The 19,413-nt window shown below is 44.0% G+C and overlaps 1 protein-coding gene across 2 annotated transcripts in view; it reads left to right on the top strand.

Moving 5' to 3' along the window:
• The first annotated feature begins 11,100 nt into the window (after positions 1 to 11,100).
• ZRANB1 (zinc finger RANBP2-type containing 1) overlaps positions 11,101 to 19,413 on the top strand; it is a 40,125-nt gene continuing 31,812 nt past the window's right edge. Inside the window, exon 1 of one of the 2 annotated variants that reach the window (XM_041461466.1) lies at positions 11,101 to 11,194. The gene's annotated coding sequence lies outside the window, so the exon portion shown is untranslated. The other variant, XM_041461468.1, reaches the window with a different exon arrangement.

The following is a 19,413-nucleotide window of genomic DNA, read 5'->3' as shown; positions in this document are numbered from 1 at the left end:
GATAAACAGACAAAATGTTTCCTGGGGTTGATTTGTCAGGAACAGCTGTTCTTTAGGACATTGTAGGTATCTTTCCCCTCAAACTAATTTGATCAGGACTTAGAAAAACCTCCACAAAATAAATACTCCACAGTTCAAGCAGACACTGCAGCTGCTCGGTGGGGAAGGCTAAAGCTATGGAAATAGGGAAATTGCTGCTCCACAGGAAGATGGGAGCTAAGTGTTTCCTCTGGCGTGGGAAGAGTTGTCAGGGCCATGGAGAAAAACAGAGCACCCAAGGGCAATTAGTGACTGGCAGACCAACATCATTTTCCTGTCTAAGCACTTGATATTAACACTTGAGGACAAACAGGGTCAGGACTCACCTTTAAAATATTTTCTGCACAAGGAGAGAGAGAGAATGTGTCTAAATAGCAAAATATCTTCCTTTAACATTGTTTTACCTTTTCTTTCTTCATCTTCTCTTAGTCATCATTTTTGTGGTTGAATGTTTTAATTTATCACCAAATAAATGTTTCCCTCCATACCATGTAAACTCCCTTGTCTTTTCAGTTTTAAAAGTGTACAGTGTTTTTGAGACCAGTTATTTAAAAAGAGCTTTTAAAATGAAGGTGGTTCATTGCACAGAACCCATGAGACAACAGCCAGGAATGCTGCATAAATTACAGCCTCTTCTACTGACCATTTAATGCAAGGAAGATGGAAAAAACCAGCATGCAGATAATGATGAAAGCCAAGAGCATTTTTCAAAACTCAAGGTCTTCACGCTGATAATGAAAAATTCCTTGTCTCTGCTGGGGGTGACCTTGTAAAAAGCAGCTTGCATGTGCATCTCAAAACATCAGGACTAAATTAGGTCTCCATAATGTGAGTGTAGTCTGAACTGGGGTGTTTGTACTCCCCAGAGGCGTCAGCGTGCCTGGAGGTAACTTGTTTAGCCTGGTTCAGATGCAGTGAAATGCTCTGAGACGTGTTCAGGTGTGCTGAGCTGCAGGTGCTGCTTTCTCCCTGCCTTCAGAAGAAAAGACAGCTCAGAGCAGCTCACAAGCAAGGGGCTGCTGGAGAGGTGGATGCTGGATGAGAAGTGAAACTCTTCCTTTCAGAGGGGAAATGCTGCTGGCTGGACAGCTTCCAAAACCAGAGACGTTGTGGTAAATGCTGGTGTGTTGGAATCAAGCTGGTTTGCACAAGCTCAGGAGCTCCAGCAGGATTCTGAGCTACCCTAAAAGTGCTGCCAGTCTGCCAGGATGACCAGGAGCTGATGGAGCTGATGGAATGTGTCTCTGGGGACACTGCCATTCCTGGAGACACCCCCATCACTTCACGGTCCACCTCCAGCCTCGCTCCCTGGCTTGGACACCAGAGGCTTCAGGAAATCCCACACAGCTTTGGAGAGCAAGTTTCAGAGTTTCTGGATAAATTACAAAAGCTCCAAATTCTGTGATAACTTTTGTTTTAAATAATATTTTTCTTTTTCTGGCAAGTTTTCATTACATAGATTTCATTACGTAGTTTTCATTACTTTCATTACCTCTTTTGTAGAATTAAGTATTTTAGGACTTGGAAAATTGAAGCAGAGGCTTTTAGTCAGCTCTAGCTATAAACTTGGACAAGAAATATCAATTAAATTATTTTTTTTCATGGGCCTTCCAGTATTAGGCTGGTAGAAAAAGAAGCGAAAACTGTTCTTAGTGTTCTAGGCTAATGGTTTGTGTTTCTAATCCAGAATCTCTTTTATTTCACGCAGTCTCACTACATTTGGGACTTCATGCTCTCTAGTCACATTATCTCTCAAGGAAAACCAACTCAATTAAACTTCATTTGGGTTGAAAAGAGGCAGAGTGTGCATGTTTTGGAGACAATTAGTGCAAGCTCAGACTGCTTATCAGGGAAAGAATATTCAGCGTCAGTCAGACCTTGGAAGGGGGCTCAGAGAAGCCATCAGTGGGATCTCCATCCTTGGAGGATTCAGACTCAGAGGTACAAGGCTCTGATCTGGTTTTGTCTAGACTGTGCTTTGGCCAAGAAAAGCTGGACCAGAGGATCCTTGAGGTCCCTTCCAGCCTGCTCCTCTGGGATTCTGTGGCATTCTCTGACACACATCTAACTCCAAAGCCCTGTAAATCTGCAGGCAACACCCACAAGTACACAAAAAAATATTGTACAGGAGCCTCTGGAATGGGCTACAGCAGCCAGGAATCCAACTGCAATGCCTGAGGGTATGGAATGAAAAGAATTATGTAGGTATTCTGTTAAATGAGGAAAATCAGCTAAACAGGGCATATCTACCCAAAATGTCAGCCAGAACACAGATGCTAACATTCCTTATTTTTCCTGGAGCGTTTCAGGAAGCCCATGATGAGTATTAGATGTAAGGACTCAGCCTGAGTGAGCTGTTGGTGAGAGCAAATCTACTCATCCCTCTGCACTGAGCTGGGATATTGATCCAGCACTGGCACAAACAGAAATGCCTTCTGCACTCTGGAACTGGCAGTCAAAAACTTCAGGAAAAAACCTAACTAGCTGGGGGTTTTTTTATTCCAAAATATTGGAATTGTATTTTTAACTAATGAGTTTGAGGAACTGATATTTGTGGTTCTCTTTTAGTCTTTGCTTTTAGTTTCTGAACACTTTATTTATACTTAGTCAATATTTTATGCTTTTCTGTGCTGCATTGAGGATTAGAAATCTACTTTGAAAATAAAACCTCAGATTCTAACTTAACCATTTGACTCTAGAGGCAGAAGGTCCAGGACAGGAAGCAAACATTCCAAGAAAAACGTGAAAATATTGACAGCTGACAGAAGTGTGATGTAACAGTGTTTAACTGAGAAGATCTAACAGGACCATATGCCAAGGCAGTCAACAGCTCTGAGGGGAAGCCAAAGTCCAAGGGACTTTTCTCCAGGGGTTATCAAACCTAAATAAGAAGCAGCTATTTTGATTCTGAGCAACACCAGTGAGGCCTTATTTGGAATATTCTCTGATGTGAGAGGAAGGCAGCCAAGAAATGAACACAGCTCAGCTTTGGAGCCGTGTGCTCTGAGGGAAGCCCAGCTCACTTGGCCTCTTCCCTGAGTGCCTGAGGACACTGGGAAAACTCTTGAAGATGAAGCAAATCGGGCAGGATGTGTACTTGGAATAAGAGAGTGAAAATTCAAAGCCAGGATGGCAAGATAAGAGAAACAGCAACAAAATGAAATGGCAGAACTTCTGTTTCTTCGGCAGAGCAGTTGGAAAGCTCTACTCCAAACAGGTTTGGGCTCCATTTGAGAAATCATCTCCCTAATTTGATGCAGGTGACCAGTCCCATTTATCTGAACAGCCTCTGCTTCTGACATGGGTAGCCTGGACTCTCATCTACATCAGGTTGGATGGGGCTTGGAGCAGGCTGGTCCAGTGGAAAGTGTCCCTGCCCATGGCAGGGGGTTGGAATAAATGATCTTTTAAGTCCCTTCCAACCCAAACCATTCTGTGATTCTATGATCAGCTGTGTAATCAATATTCCTAATATAATCAATGTAATGCGATTTTTCTATACCAGTGGAATGTGGCTTGTGGGAAATGGGCCAAATCTGGACTTTCTCCCCAGGCCTTGAGTGTTTGCCCAGGCCCCCTGACTGTAAAAGTTGACTTGGTTGAGGGAGGAATCATTGGAAGTCTTGGGAAAACTGGGCTATGTGAGAGCCATGTCCAGGAGGAAAAGGACACAAATCCCTCCTGGCCAAGGATTTCAAAGATTCCACATCCAGTGAAGGAATGTGACCTTCCTGAGACTGAGCAGCTTCACCAATTTCCAATTATTCCAGCAGCAGCTCAACATTTTGCATAATTTTGTAAAATTGGTTTTATTGATTAAGCTGAATTGCATTGGGCAAAGCTAAGTCAGTGGCTCGGCCTCTCTGCTGCTGTGCTGCTTGGGCAGCAACGAGATGGACAGAGAATGATTGCACATGGAGCTGGCTGGCTTAGGGCAGCAGTGGTTTATTCCTCAGTTAAATATCCTCCCAAATTCTCTGATCCTCGGTCCTCACTCTGACCTCTATGGGAGATCCAAGTCCTTGTGATATTTAAGCAGTTTCAGCTGTACACAACCCAGAGATGCTCTAAATTGTCCTTTGGTGTTTGAGCCCTGTAAATTTACAGCAGTGCCTGGACACGGGCAGCTCCAGAGCTGCTGTCTCATGCAAGTGGAAGCTTTTGAAGCTTAAACTTTTTTCAAAGGGCTTAGGCAAGAGAAACTCAGATGCAGCTGAGACATGTGGTTGGAAAACTGAAGCAACACGTTCCTGAAATACAAAATCTGTAATTTCTCAGGGTGGCAAGGATTATTTGGGAGACAGCAAACATACTTTTCACATGAAAGCAGCAATGTGTGCTACAAAAAGCCTGTTTATAATGCAGCTTACCTACCAGACAGCCATGTCAAGCTGTCAGTGGAGAGAGGACTGACAACAAGCTAATGACCTCCTGCTGCTCAATAAATGTCTCAGCTTTGCTCCAGCATCTCTTTGTGCAGTGGGAGGGAGACAAGGATGCCAGGCAATGCTCTGTTGCAATTATTTTATTCTGTTTCTACCCATTTTTTATCACAACATACAAGAAAGGCAGGCACAGCAGCTTTTGTGAGGCCTGATACAAGTAAACAATAGTTGCCAAGCTATAATTACTAAACTATTTTCTTTTGCAGTTAGGAATAAAAGCAATCAAAGAACAGTCCTTCCAGAAAAGTAATCTGTTTTGAAAATGATTTATTTTTCTGTTCCCCTCATTGTATCTGTAAATAAGGCAAAGCATTATGAGGTACCCTGCTAGACAGCTTTCTGCAAGATTAAATTAGCAATAAGATGGAAAGCTACTTTTTATGCAGTTGTTGAAACTGCCTATTAGTGATAAAGAAGGCTAAGAGAAGGTACAGATTTTTACAGAACACACCTCTAAAATATATTAATCTTATTAATGTGATAAGAATTTATGGATCAGGCTAGGCCTGAATTAAAATAAAAATCTCACCCAACATTTCATGATGTTCCAGAAAAAATGTCTTTTCCCCATTTTAATTCCAGACTTGTGTATTCTTTATGTTCCTCAGTTACCATCCAAGGTCTCTACTAATGGCTCTAAAGTATTCCTGATATTCTTTCACCATCCTGCTGAGCCAGTAGTGTGGTAATTGGCACTGCTCTGTTGGAATCTCACTCTTACCTGGTTTGTGTTCTGGTTTCAATTTGAGCCATCTGTGTTTAATCCTAGATTTGCTCATAAAAAGGATAAGTCTCGATAAATAGGTAAGAGAAAGGCTTCTGAGACACAGAATGAAAATATCCAGAGTCCTTAAGCAGTCTACTGGTGGATTACGTCAACTCAAAGATAGATTTTGCTCCCTCTGGCTCATCAAATAATCTGATTAGCTGGTGCTGATTATGCTGGGCATGATGCACTGTGTTCTGCAAACCAGACACAGAATGTCCCTTCTCTGCTGCCTCGTGTGCTCCTGGACAGCCTTATTTATAATAAATCCCATTTTCACTTTTGCCAACCTCTAACAGCTTTGGCTCAACTTTGGGCCATATTAAAGCCACATGGTAATGCTGCCTTGCTGCACAGGAGAAGGGCTGGCCTCTCCTAAAGCAGAAAAATGTTTGAGTTTTTGCCTCTCAGCTCCACTGCCATTGGGTTTAGCATCTCTGGCTTTTATACGATGTTTGGGGAGGGGTGATGCCATCGGGGGCTGACAAAAGCCAGGAGTCAGAGGAGGGGGTTGCCTAACCCAGCATTAAAACCTGTGGCAGCATAATGTGGTGTTTTCATCTCCTCCAGCCCCAGCTGGCAGTGTTGGAGGAGTCAGTGTTATGCTGACCTCACACTTCATTTTCTGCTGCCAGAAGCATTTTGGAGGGGTCTGGGTGTTGGTGGCAGTTAAATGTGTCAGTGGTGATGGTGAGAGAGACGGTGGCCATTGTGCAGAGCCATCCAGGCTGTTTAGGCCTGACATTTCTGTACAGCAGTAAATTCATAGATTTCAGTCCATTTTTAAAATGGATTTTTGTCTCCAGTCCTCACAAATGTCTTACATGCCCCCGAAGGGACTCAGGCTGCTGTGTCCTTTCAGAGTTGCGTTGTGACTTGTCACTGTCGTCCCTGATGACTTTGAGAGCGCATCCAAAGAGCTCTTCGCATTTTCCTGCTCTATTTTTCTTTCCCCTCTACCACCCTGTCTCACATTTTCCTCGGCTCCCTCTGTCTTCTCCTCCTCTCTGTCCTCCCCCTGCATTCCTGTGCTGTGACAGACCTGCTGATGCGTGCTGGGAGCGGCGGCAGCCACGCTGTGCTCACCATCTGGGCCGGGCAGCTCCCGCAGCCTCCTGGAGTCTCCAGATCCTCGCTGACGGCTGGAACACGGCCACCATCGCCTCCAGCTTCCCGCCTTTCTCCACCTGAGCTGCCTCTCTCTTGGCCACAGACTCCTGCACCTACACAAGGTCTGCCCAGCTGAGGAAAGCTTCTAAGGTTCCCCCATCTCAGGGCTCAAACCCTTCAGCTGGAAAGCCCCATCCCAATGGATTTACTCCTTCATCCCCTTCCTCTGCTCCACGTAGAACCAGAGAGGAAGCAAGAAAAATATGAGAATGTGGAAGCTTTCAATGCAAGTGCTCACCACTTTGAACCCTTTTCTTTCTGCTACTGAAATACATTTCAGGGTGCAGACTTTAGAGACATTTCTGCTCAGTATTTCCAAGCCAAATTTATTTATTCTCTATCTTTGCTGGCTGTTTTGTCCCTGAAACAATCACCCCCACACACTGTGACTACTTGGAGAGCTGTGAGGGGTCTCTTGCTGGCTCCATGGATGCTGTCTCACGTCTCTTCCAACCCAAGGCATTCTATGGCTCTGTGATTGAGCCTCCTCTGACTTCATCCTTGCCTGGACAGGAGGGATAGTGATCTAGCTATAGTTGAATACTGATATGATTCAAATGAAATTGAGAAAAGCAGCCCAAAGAGGGGATTTACTGGGTGTAAAGGCTCAGGCTGACTCAGAGGATGAAAAACTGGTAAAAAATCAGTGAACCATTTAAAACATCCTGCTCTCAATCCAAAACCTGTGCTTCCTTTGGTTTTTTTTGTATGTTTCTATTCCTCACCCTTTAAGTGTTGCTAGTCCTCCTTGCTCCTGAAAACACAGGATAAAGCAGCATCTGAGGAGCTGGTTAAGTAGGGAGCTCTGCATATCCAAAGTTCAGCTAGTGAAAAATAACCATCTGGTGAGCATGTACATCCCTGCTCCTGGATAAGCTGAGGATGAATCTCCTAATGGGAGCCACGGTGCCCTGCCTGAGAGCAAGGAGTTACCAGGGTAAAGAGAATTACATAAGAGCAAGATCTGCACTTAGACATCACTAACTAGATGTAATCTTTGCACTCAAGCTGAGGTAATTCTGCTGCAGCAAAAAACCACTCTATGCCAGCAGAAAATAATTAGGTTTTTGTCTTTTTTTTTGCTTACCTGAAGCACAATTTTGTGTCGCTGAGGCTCCCCAGCTACTACACGCAACAAATGTGCTCCTGTGGAATGTTTCAATGCTTGCTTTCTAATTATAGCTTTGGGTATCATTTGATTTGGTATAAACAGGGTGAATCAGAACAGAAATATCAGGGAGGGTTGAGGGAAAGGCCTTTTACTAACAGCGAGCATCAGGACTGAAAAAAATCAAGGCATCTTGTAAGGCAAAGCTCTCAAAGTGTTTCACAGGAGACAGCGGCAAATTGCAACTCAGGGTTGCGCCAAAAAAACCCCTAAATTTATAAATTCTTTGTAGGAAAGGAAGGGAACTTCCCAGCCATCTGCCTCGCTGGCTGCCTGCAAGGCTCACACCTCGCAGGCACAAAGGGTTCCAGGCTGCTGGGGCAGCTCCAGGCTGGCAAGGATGGGAAGCAACGGGGCTCTGAGCTGGATAATCCCGCAAAATCACAGCATTTGTGCACGTTGCTTGGGTTTTATCAAATCTGTGAGCTCTGACAAGGAGATTTACTATCAGTTCTGGCTCTGGAGGAACAGGAAGAAAGGAGATTGGAGTTAGGATGGCTAAGGAAGGTGGGAGTTACAAGAACAGGGATTTATGGTGTTTGAAAAGCGGGGAGAAGAGAAAGCTGAACACACATCTATGTGCAAATGATATTTTTATCTCATGGTTCTGCCGTGGGTTTATTGTGAGACACAAGGGGCAGTTGTACAACTCTGTGTGAAGGCGCACGAGCTGCAAGGCCTGAGCAAACCCAGCTCTGCAAAGGAAGGTTCCCAAAATAACAGCTTCAGCTGTCAAATGAGTATGACTGTTCCAAATTCCTTCCTAGGGAGTTAAAATTTCTCCTTAAACTGGTGAAAGAAAATGAAAATTTTGGGTGGGATATAGGAAATTAGTACTTGCTTACAACTTCGGCTACCTCTAACAAAAATAGAATTATCTTTCTGATATTTAAAAAAAGAAAAAATGATCAAATACCAAATCTATTCTGGACTGGACTATCAAGTCATGTAGATTTTGATCTGTCTCCAAATTAGAAGTCTGAAAGCTCTTCTTGGATAAAATATATGTGTAAATATCAACGTTCTAAACTGCAGAAAGGTCATTCCTCTTGTATTTTATTGTTTAAGTCTAGAACAAATGGCAAGCTCCTGCAAGGTAAACCTGGAAGGAGACACCAGCAGCTTTTTGAGCTAAAGCCAAAGACATGGCCTTACAATGAAGTCACCAACATCAAAAATGTCAGGTAATTGGGAGATGCAGCCCAGGATTTGCTTTTGCTCTGGTAAATATTTTCAGATTCAATTTGACCACATTTTCTCATTCAAATACTATCCAGGGACCTCTTTCTCTACTCAGAGTGCTTCTGTTCTGCAGACCAACTGTGCAGAGATTAAAATCTCCTAGAATCATAGAATTCTTTGGAATTATTTTTTTTTCAGTTGCTCATAACATTTTTCCAATCCAAGCCCCTCTGTGAGTCTATGGTTCTAAGATATTCCTTGTATTTTCATATCTTTTTATGCAGTCTAATCTATAACAATTATTTCTGGAAATTTCCATTGTTGCACAGTTGGGGCAGCAATTGGAATTTACCCCAACAACTCTTCCATCATCTTGCCTGGATGCCAAGAGCAAGGGATACATTTTCATTTTCTGGATGATTTCTAAGCACAGAGATGGTAAAATTCATTAAGACATGGAATATTTATTTTACATGACTTATCCAAGTCTTATTTAAAAGAAAAGAAAAAAAAAAAAGGTTGTCCCCCTTTTTTTTAACGTTATGTTTTGAGAAATGAACCAACTTGTTTAGTGGAGTCAGAAAAATAATTTAGTAAATAATTAGTCTGGGAGAGAGAAATCACATTACCCTCCCCCTGCAACAGTTCTCAATGTTTATAGGGAACTAATTTAATTGCAAATGAAGACAAATTTCTATTTCAGTCTCCATAAGTAATTACATTTTACTTGTCCTGACTCCAGTCCTGGTTGTTTGCTCGCTGGACAAAGGGATTTTCTCTAGCACTGCTCTGCTAGAACATCTCAGGTGCTTTCCTTTTGTGCTGACTGAGGGAGAAGGGATGGATCCAGCTGATCCAGGATGAGTTTCCCAATGCAACACCAAGCCCGAGGCATTGTCTAACAGAGTCTGGGAATGGGGAATGAAACCATGGAAATAAGAAAGTGCTAAAACATCTGAGAAAGCCTGAAATAAAAAGTAGTAACTGCAGTGGGGGGGAAAAATATAATGTATCAAATGATGTGAAATCCATGAGGGAAAAGCGAGGATGTGGAGAAATACACATTTTCTGTCAGTGAGCCTACAAGGGCAGCTTAAGGAAGATGCAGTCTCGCAATTTTTGAGTGGAAAGCAAAAAAAAAATATTGCATAGCCAGCACAAGGCGTGAGCCCAAGGGCCGGCAGAGCTGTTGCTGCTGGTCTTTTCTTCTGGAAGATAAATGGGCTTTGCACTGCGGGGCTGCTGCTTGGGTGAGTCCTTTTGGGCAGGGTGACACCCTGAACTCCAATCCCAAACATTCACTGCCTCCAGTCAGGAACGGCTGGAATCAACATGTGGAGGAAATGTTTAAAATTGATTTCACATAATCAATTTAGATTGAAAAAGACCTCTGAGGCCGAGTCGGACCTATGACCCGACACGGCCATATCAACCTGACCATGGCACCTGGGGGATTCTGGATTCCCATTAATTCCTTCAGTTGCTCCACAGCGAAATATTTCCTGAGTGCTGATAAGAAACAGAGGACAGAGTCTTAAGCTGCAGCCAGTGGAGGTTTATGTTGGGCATTAGGAGGAATTTCTTCACAGAAAGGGTGATTAGACATTGGAAGGGGCTGCCCAGGGAGGTTTGGAGTGTCCATCCCTGGAGGTGTCCAAGGAAGGAATTCCTGGATGTGGCACTCAGGGCTCTGGGCTGGGGACAAGGCGGGGATGGGGCACAGCTGGGACTGGATGGGCTGAGAGGCATTTTCCCCTCAGTGACCCTTTCATCTGCCACAAACCGGTGTTCCCCACAGCTGCTGCCTGGCCATGTGCCACCGCAAGGAGATTTTTTGAGGGATGACTCCCACAGGAACCTGCGATGTCCATACACCTCGCAGCAGGCTCTATGTGCAGCCAAGGGGAGGATGCTCCGGTGGTAACGCTCTGCGCGTTACCTCCGGCAACCCAGCCGCATGTTTGGCTCGGGGAAGGTCGCGGGGTGCCGAGGGGCCCGGGAGCCGTGTGGGCAGGGAAGGAGCAGCCCGGGACAACCCGGGAAAGCCCGGGACAGCCCGGGACAGTCCCGAGGGTCCCGCGGGTGCCGCCCTGAGGGGCCGGGACGGGAGGCGCCCCCTTGCGCCCGCCCTGCGCGCAGCGCCCCGCGGCACCGATGACATCACCGCTCTGCGCAAAGAGCCGCCCGCCGATTGGCGGAAGGCAGGAAAGAATCTAGCCAATGAGCGGCGCGCAGGGCGGCAGGCCGCGCTGACGTGCTGCTCGGCCGTGCGGGGGTTTATTTTGCTTTGGGCCGCTCCGGCCGCCGCCATTAGAGGAGCGCGGGCAGAGCCTCCCCCCCCCCCCCCCGAGGCGCGGGGCGCAGGCGGCTCCCAGTGCTCCGAGCGTGTTCCTGAGGGACTGAGGGACGGATCCCGGCGGAGAGGTAAAGCCCCCGTGCTCTCACTGCCCTCCTCGGGCAGCGCTGCAAGACGAGGGGGCGCGGGGGAAACGGGGGCGAGCTGAGCCGGAGCCGACCGGGGACCCGCTGCGGGGTCGGGGGGGCTGTGAGGAGGCGCCTCCGGCGCGGCCCCGCGTCCCGCTGCGATCGGTGTCCCGCATGGAACGGTTTGCTGAGGGCAGGCAGGCTGGCACAGCCTCCGTACAAAGGCAGGAAACTCGGATTTTTTTTCTCCCGTGGCTGCTGCTCCGGACCCCGGGCTGTGGTGCCTCAGTGTGCCTGGTGAGATCATGCCTGTGCTGCCTCCTCCCGCTGCTTCCCACCCTCCTGCTTTGATTTTGTTCGCGGTCGGATGTGCCTGTGTGGATCTGCACGCGGTGGTGGAGTAGGTGATGGGAGTGATGGGTTGTGTCTGTGGATTTTGGGTAGCAGAACTTCCATGATGTTGCCTATCCCATCCTGGGAAGTGTCCACGGCCAGGTTGGACAGGGCTTGGAGCAACCTGGGATAGTGGAAGGTGTCCCTGCCCGTAGCAGGAGGTTGGAACAAGATGATCCTTAAGGTCCCTTCCAGCCCAAACCACTCCGTGATTCATTCTGCGATCACCTATTGTCGAGGCTTTATCAGAAGTAAAGCGCAGTGTGAGAAGTATTTCAAAATCGATCTCGTCTTTGGGAACCGAAGTCCAAACAGAAATTAGGAAAGTTGGATTAAGGAGCGAGGCAGACCTTGGCAATCCACGCTGCCAGCGCCTCCCTGTCTGCCCTCACGGTCCCAGACTGCAGCAGCTTCCTGGCAGGATAAGATAAACTTGTCTGCGGAGGTCATGGATGTGTCTGTGAGTCCTTCGGATGTGTCTGTGAGTCCTTCCTTGGGAGTGACAGGATCAGCCTGTCCCCACAGCAGTCACCGCTCCCTTGGGAGGAGCGGCGGGTGGCAGAAATGATGGAGAGGATGGATCCGGGTGTCCTGCACGGCTGGCACAGCCCGGCTGCTGAGAACTTTCTGCTGCCACGGTGACTTTCAGCCATGGCAATAATGACAACTTTTTCTGGAATTCTTGGGGGTTGATGTAGTAAACAAACGTTGTTTGACGGGCTTTGTGCTGTGCTTGAACAGTCTCTGCTCACCAGCTGCCTGCGGTGTCACAAGTGGTGGAGCTGGCATGTGAGTTGAGTGCTTTGATGCGTTTGTTGGGGCAAAAATTGAAAGGTGAGATGCCTTCTGTGTAGTAACTCCCTCTTTCTCTTCTTAGAGCTCACTCTGTTGTGAGCAGAACCTTTTTAACAGTGGTTCAGGAGAGATCTGTTGTAATCAGTTTTGTTTTTCCATCTGCTTATCGGTCTCACAGAAGAGATTTGTGAGGCTTATTTCTTATTTATTTGTGAGGTTTATTTATTTTTCAGTAGTTATTCAGACAGGGGGATGCAGGTGAGCAGCAGGAGGTGTTCTGGAACTCTTTTGTTGCTTCCTTCTGAAGGCCAGGCTGAGTTGTGGAGGCTGGCATATCATGTATGAAGGATCACCTCTGTCACAGCATTCAAAGAGAATAAAGCCTTTGGATGCGTTGCATTTTGTGGGATTTATGAAACTGTAATTATGTGGGGTAGTTCTCTTGAAGGAAAAAGAAATTGCTACCTTTACTTTCCTTGTGCTGCTTAAGCAAGGGCAGGCAGGTGGGGGTGACACTGGTGAGGCTGTCATCTGTTCGTCAGGAGCTGTGTCTATTAGCATTCTCTCAGAAGTATAATTACAAATATTAATGTAATTGGAATGCTGAGTGGCACAAAAGCATCAACGGGGTTCATCACAGAAGCGTGACTTTAATTGGGGACTAATTCCAGCTCAGAATGGGTCAAGGGGACATTTTTAGCTTTGTGTGTGGCCGTTCCCACTGTGTGTTGTTTGACCTGTAAATTCCTCAGGGACAGGAATTCCCACCCATCTTTGCTGCCCTTTGCAAGAAGGATCTGTAAATAAGTGTAAGTAGGAAATACTTTACTGATTGAATGGGAGGTTATTTTTAATACAGTCAATCAAATAATCAAATGTTCTCTCAGGCACTTTAAAGTGAGATTTACTGGCTCCTTCATGTGGTATTAACTTGGGTGTTAGTTTCTCTTTCCAGCTTCTCTTTGCCATATCAGTTGTAGCACAACTTCAGATCAATACATTCCTTGTCGTGATGTGCTCTCTGCTAATCACAGCAAAGTGTTTAAACTGCTACTGCCAGTTCTCTTAATAATCTCATGCCCTTTCCTCCCCCCAAAATTTGAAGACTGGGTTATTTTGGGCTGTTCAAAATTGATGTCAACAAGTAATCCTCAATTTAATTAGATGAATTACGATCCACAGTCTCCTGGTACTAAAATGGAACTAAACTTTAGTTTGGCAGCTGAAAATGGCTGGTTTAGCTGTAACAGAGGTCTTAATTTTTAATTTTTTTAAAATAGTACTATGTATGAGGAGAGAAACAAGGCAAAGTTGAAAAGAGAATTTATTTTCAACACAGCTGCTGAAGAGTTTGCCATTTTCCTTGTCAGATGGTGTAGCTTGGTTAAATCAGTTTAGTAACATAGATAATTGTAACTTTGTCATGTCAGTTGAATGGAATTTATTACACCTTAAAACGTTTGTCTTCAAATTAAGGTTTCGAGCATTTGGGATCCAGACACTTTGCTGGTGCTTTTCATAGCATTTCTTGTGTAGCTGTCACTGCTTCAGCTTGCACAGGATTGTGACTGTGCTCATTTTTACCTCATCGGTGGCTGGAGCACAGCTGCTCTATGTAGCTAATTTTTTTTGAGCTTTCTTGACATGCAAGATTTATAATTACCTCTTTGGGATCCACTAGTTAACATGCTTAAAAAGAAGAACTGTCGTACTTCAACAACAATTCTGAGAATGTGTTAATCTGTAGTAATATTTAGCATTTTGTGTTTCCTTATTTCGTGGCACAGGCAGGTGTTTGGGAGCTCTGTACTCAAACTGGAGCTGTGTCCATCTGGCGTTTTTCAAAACAACTTTTTTTCCTCTGCTGTTGTCCCATTGATGCAGAAACTCACTTTGGTGAAGACCAGGGAGAGGAGAGGGGTGGAGGGGATGGAGCAGGGAATGAGGGCAGTGATGTTTGAGGAGGGAGCTGTCTTCAAGAGGGGGCTGATACAGAGTCCTTGGTTCAAGAAGGAATAGTAGATTTTTTACAAGGAAAATGGGCAGGTAGTACATTGCAAACCTTGGTAGTGACTGGTGTGTGCAGAGCATCTTGCCTAGGAAGCCGCCACATTTGCAGCCCTTTTGCATTTTCTACTGTACAGGGGATATAATGAAGTTGGCATTTTTCCCTTTGGTTATTTGGGTTTGTCTTGATGTAATCTGTTCTGTTTGTCCTTAAGACAAGGATACTACTGTGTGGATTGTTGTTGGTTTTCTTTTGTTTGTTTATTTTTCATTATGGTCTACTAAGTTGAATTTTTTTTTTTTTTTTTTTTTGTTGGTTTTCTTTTGTTTGTTTATTTTGCATTATGGTCTACTAAGTTGAATGTGTTTTTTTTTTTTTTTTTGCTTAGAATGGCTTGCAAATTTTAAGTTAAGGACAGTTATTACTTCTAAGAAAAATGCTGGAGATGACACAGGATTTAAGATCTTTAAGTTCAGAACTGAGCTGAAAATACCTGAAGTGCTGAGAACAAGGTACAAAATGAAAAGCAGGCATGTAACCTGCTGTCCAGGGAATTTGGGGCTGGAAGGATGGACTTGTGTCTGCTTTGGCACGTGGAAATAGGGCTGTGTAAGTAGGACTTGTGTCTGGAGCTGTGACTTGTGAGCAAGGAGGCTGCAGTCTTCTCCTCTTGCCCTCCCTCACGCTGTGCCAAAAGCCAAGGCACGGTGCTGTTTTATTTGGGTTATGTTTGCCATTTCTTCTGTAATCAAATGTTAAGGTTTCAAAATTCTCCATGTGGTTCTTTGACTTCACTTTGATTTAGCATCTGCTCCTGAGAAGCTGTTTTTAATAAAACAGAGAAAGTTGGGGTTACTGAGGAGTTTGTGGGCATTAAGAAACTTCAGTAAGGTATGTTTGTTTTCTTGGTAACTTCTACATATTGAGGAGTTGGGGTTCCTGAGCTAAAGAAGACTGTCAGAACCATGATTCCTGTGACTCTGGAAGGAAAAATAAACTTGAGTGCTGTTCTTTGTTTGGGGTTTTTTATTGTGTGTGGATTGTTTTTTTTTAGTGTATTAGAAGTATTTTGATGAGTAATCTTTTTTTGACTTTGAATCACACACTTTTATAGATCCACTCATTTAAAAACTCTGTGGTTCTTGGTGCAGTCTTCAATCCTTCAATCTGGAAGAAAAAGATCTGTAATAAGTATCATAAATGTGTATAATTCCTGCAAAAAATAGGAAGTCTGTTTGATGATTGTTGGTTTATGAGAGAATCTTGTTTTTTGTGGTTGTTGGGACCATAAGTGCACTGTGAGAGCTTGACTTGTGGTTAATGGGCTTGAAAGTATTCCTTGAGTCTCCAATCATCTTCCCAGTATCTAAGCAGGGATCTGTAGAGACAGCTGGCATGTTTATTCCTTGCTGTTATTTCAGTACTCCCCTGGAGCAGCCTCAATCTGCAGGTCTTGGGTTCAAGAAGTGTTGATGATCTGCTTTTGGTTTGTGCTGGTTCTCAGTGCCCTGGTGAGTCAGGGGTGTTGTGTCCTGCTGTTGTGTCCTGGACTTGTGCTTGTCACTGACACCGTCTGACAGATGGGCCAGTGGGTTCAGGTTTTACCTGCAAAGGCTTCCCCTTACTGGGTGCCTGCTGAGAAATTCATTTTTATCTTGCTGGAGGGCTGGGATGGGCTGCTGGACTAGTTACTTTTTTATTTTTGACCTCCCCATTGCTGTTTAGCTTTGCAGGGATAAAAAAAAAAAAAAAAAATTCACCTCATGGCTTTTAAAGGGCTTATTTAAATAAGGTTATTCAGTGTTACCTTTAGTAGAAACTTACTCCCACCCCAGAACTTGTTATTACTGCTGTAGAGCTGTTACTCTGAAACTTTCCAGGAGGGCAGAGTACCCTGCAGTGATTAACTCAGAGATATGCACTATGACTAAAATACAGATTACTAATCACATGGTTAAAAAAAAGAACTGATATCAGTGTCTCTAGAAGGAGATTGGATTTGTTTTCCCTGTGGTATTTGACACTAGTTCTTTGGACTGTGTTAAGCAGTAGCATCCACACTAGTGGACTTTGTGTGCTGTGATAATAGCATTTTTGCTACTATTTTTTCTTTTTTCCCTCTTTTTGCTACTTTACTGCCTTGCCAGCATTTTAGGAAGAGCTGGATAAAATGAGTGTGGTTTGTTTGGCTCACTTGAGCTGGGACTTGCCTGAAGTGTATTCCAATTGCAAATGCTTTTACCAAAGACAGTCCTTGGCTGTGTCTGAGTGTGGCTCCTCATTAGTTCTGAGCAAACTGCCCGGTAGTGGGTGCTGAGTGTGTTTCCATGTTTCCTTTGGGGGCAGGTGGTTTTCCTCCTCCCGATGGTGACTGCGTGTGTAGCCCTGCTCTAATTTATGGTCAGGCAGTATTGAGGAGGTCCAGGGGATAATTACTAGAAAATGTGCAAGTCTTGGTGTAATGTTCCTGCTGTTGGACAGGTTTAAGTGTTTCAGGGTTTTGATGTCTGACTCCACAGTGTGTTTTCAGTCAGAGCGTGACATCTGGTTTTCCTCCTTGTGTGTGAGGATGGCTGAGAGCTAAACAAAAATGGGTCTGGTGTTTGAGGCACAGTCTAAACACAGATAAACTGTTTTTGTATTTGACCTCACTTTTTATAAAGAAACATCTTGTTCAACTTCTGTACTTTGTCCAAGGCTAATGTCTTTTGAAAAATGAAGTTTTAACAGTTCTGTTGTTTTATTGTGTATGTTTGTTAGTGTAGATCTTAAGTCAATATTCATCTGTTGCTGTTCATGGTCAAATTCATTAAATGCTGCTGGCTGTATTTATGCAAATCTTCTATCGTAGCTCATTATTTTAAGTCATTTTGCATGGGTTTTGATTAGTATTGTGTGGGAGATGCTGTGCGTTATGTAACTGTTAAACTGCTTACTCTTGTTTGCCCAAATGGTGTTGGTTTCTAAGCAGTTGGCCGTATTTAGTCCATCCTAATGTGTAGTAACATCTCATCTGGACAGTTGTTCACTTCTAATTGAGCTTAAAACAAAACAAAAAAACAACCCTGACAAAGAAAGGGAACTGAACTGCAAGCTGCTGCTACTGGGGTTTTATAGGTTGTTTTCAGCAGTTAAGATTTTCCTAGCTTTTAGTCACAAATGTAATAGAGCTAGATGGAGTTTGACCCATTTGAGATGAATAATGAATAAAATGCCAACTTGCACCATGCAAATTACACAAGGGGGTTAACTAGTGGCTAAGAGCACAGAAATGCTTCAAGAGATAAACATTAATGTATAAAAAAAGAACAGCAGAAAGAGAAAATGTTTACTATTCTCAAATATCTGTTAATTCTGTAATGAGTTTCCAGCTTTTGCAGACACATCTGTTTACGTTAAGTTGTAGACCTCAAGTTCATTGTCAGTCTTGTATTTCAGATATCTCCAAAGATCAGAAACCTCCCAGATGTTTTCCTTCTTAGTACATGGAGTATTAGCAAAATTGGACATCCTCTTGCATTAAAGCTGCACATAAATTCTTTTGCTTATGAGAAGTCAGCAGTTGGGTTGGAAGTATGAATAGAATATTGAAAAGAAAGCTGAAGCAAAATCAGCGTAATTTTTCTGAATACCATAAATACCTAATAAAGTAGATTTAACATGCTTTGAAATGAGATATGAATCCATAAAGCAGAATGAAAACAATTTTTTATTAATTTCATGTAAATGAAATCCATCTGAATTCACCCAATGAACAGACTTCTGAATGTGTTCAGAAGCTAATTCTTACTTTCTTGCTTTTTTTGGGTTAAGAGAACTGTATTCTTTGTGAGAGCTGAAGTCTCCTGGATTTTAACTCATTCCCCACTTATAAGATGAAAAGTTTTAGGTAGTGAGGCAGGACATACCTAAAAATCTTCAGTAATGAGTATGCTGGACTGTCAAAACTGAAGAAAATGTTAGAAGTCACTTAACATACTAGATGGAAAATATTTTCATTGGAACTGAGTAACTATTTAGGTTTTTTTTTCTCATGCATCATTACTGCTGTAGTTTATAGATTGTGTTGTGATGTGCATGGGAGTGATTGGGTCTTTAATGGAATTCAGATTTGTGCCAGGCTGAGCTGGATGATGCTTCTCTTGAGCCAGCAGCCTGGTCCCTGCTGCTGGGGGAGCAGAGGAGCACTAGATGGAAAATATTTTCATTGAAACTGAGTAACTATTTAGGATTTTTTCCTCATGCACCATTACCGCTGTAGTTTATAGATTGTGTTGTGATGTGCATGGGAGTGATTGGGTCTTTAATGGAATTCAGATTTGTGCCAGGCTGAGCTGGATGATGCTTCTCTTGAGCCAGCAGCCTGGTCCCTGCTGCTGGGGGAGCAGAGGAGCAGCTCCCCTCCTCGGGAGAGCAGAGCTGATCCGTGTGGGTTTGGATCAGCCCTGAGGATGGGAGGATGATGCAGCTTGGCAGAGCCTCCCAACCCTGCTTGTATCTGTTTGGTGAGAAGGGTTTCTGCATTCTGTGGCTGCTGCAGTCCAGTTCCTGCTGTCGGCACTGCACACAGCCAGCTGGTGTTCTGTATGGAAATCAACATTTCCTAAGTAAAACCCCCACCTCGTAGAGCAGCTTGCAGAAAATTATTCCAGTGCTCTTTTGCTGAGATGACAGAGTGTTTTCTCCTTTCTGCTGCTCTGTTTGGGACTGAATCGTTGCTTTTTTAAAGAGCTGTCCTAACAACCAAAGCAAACTGTGCTTGTTTGTTAAATTCCTTGCTTCAGTGTGCTTGGGCTAATGCAGAAACTGCTTCTGTGTTTGTGGCTTCACAATGATCTTTCCATTCTTTATTATAATACATAGATACTACTGCAAAGCTTCCAGATCCAGTGCTGATCTGATCTGTTTGTTCCATTGACAGGGTCAGGGTTCTTAATTTTATTAAAATTAATTTGAGGAGATGACAATGGAGCTTATTGTTAGTTCCCATCACACTACAGAAGCCCAGGTTCAAGCTTTCTGC

Source organism: Pyrgilauda ruficollis, unplaced genomic scaffold, assembly GCF_017590135.1.
Source record: "Pyrgilauda ruficollis isolate IOZ18807 unplaced genomic scaffold, ASM1759013v1 scaffold15, whole genome shotgun sequence".
Taxonomy (NCBI): domain Eukaryota; kingdom Metazoa; phylum Chordata; class Aves; order Passeriformes; family Passeridae; genus Pyrgilauda; species Pyrgilauda ruficollis.
The sequence above is the reverse complement of the archived record's forward strand: the minus strand, read 5'-3'. Positions and strand labels throughout refer to the sequence as shown.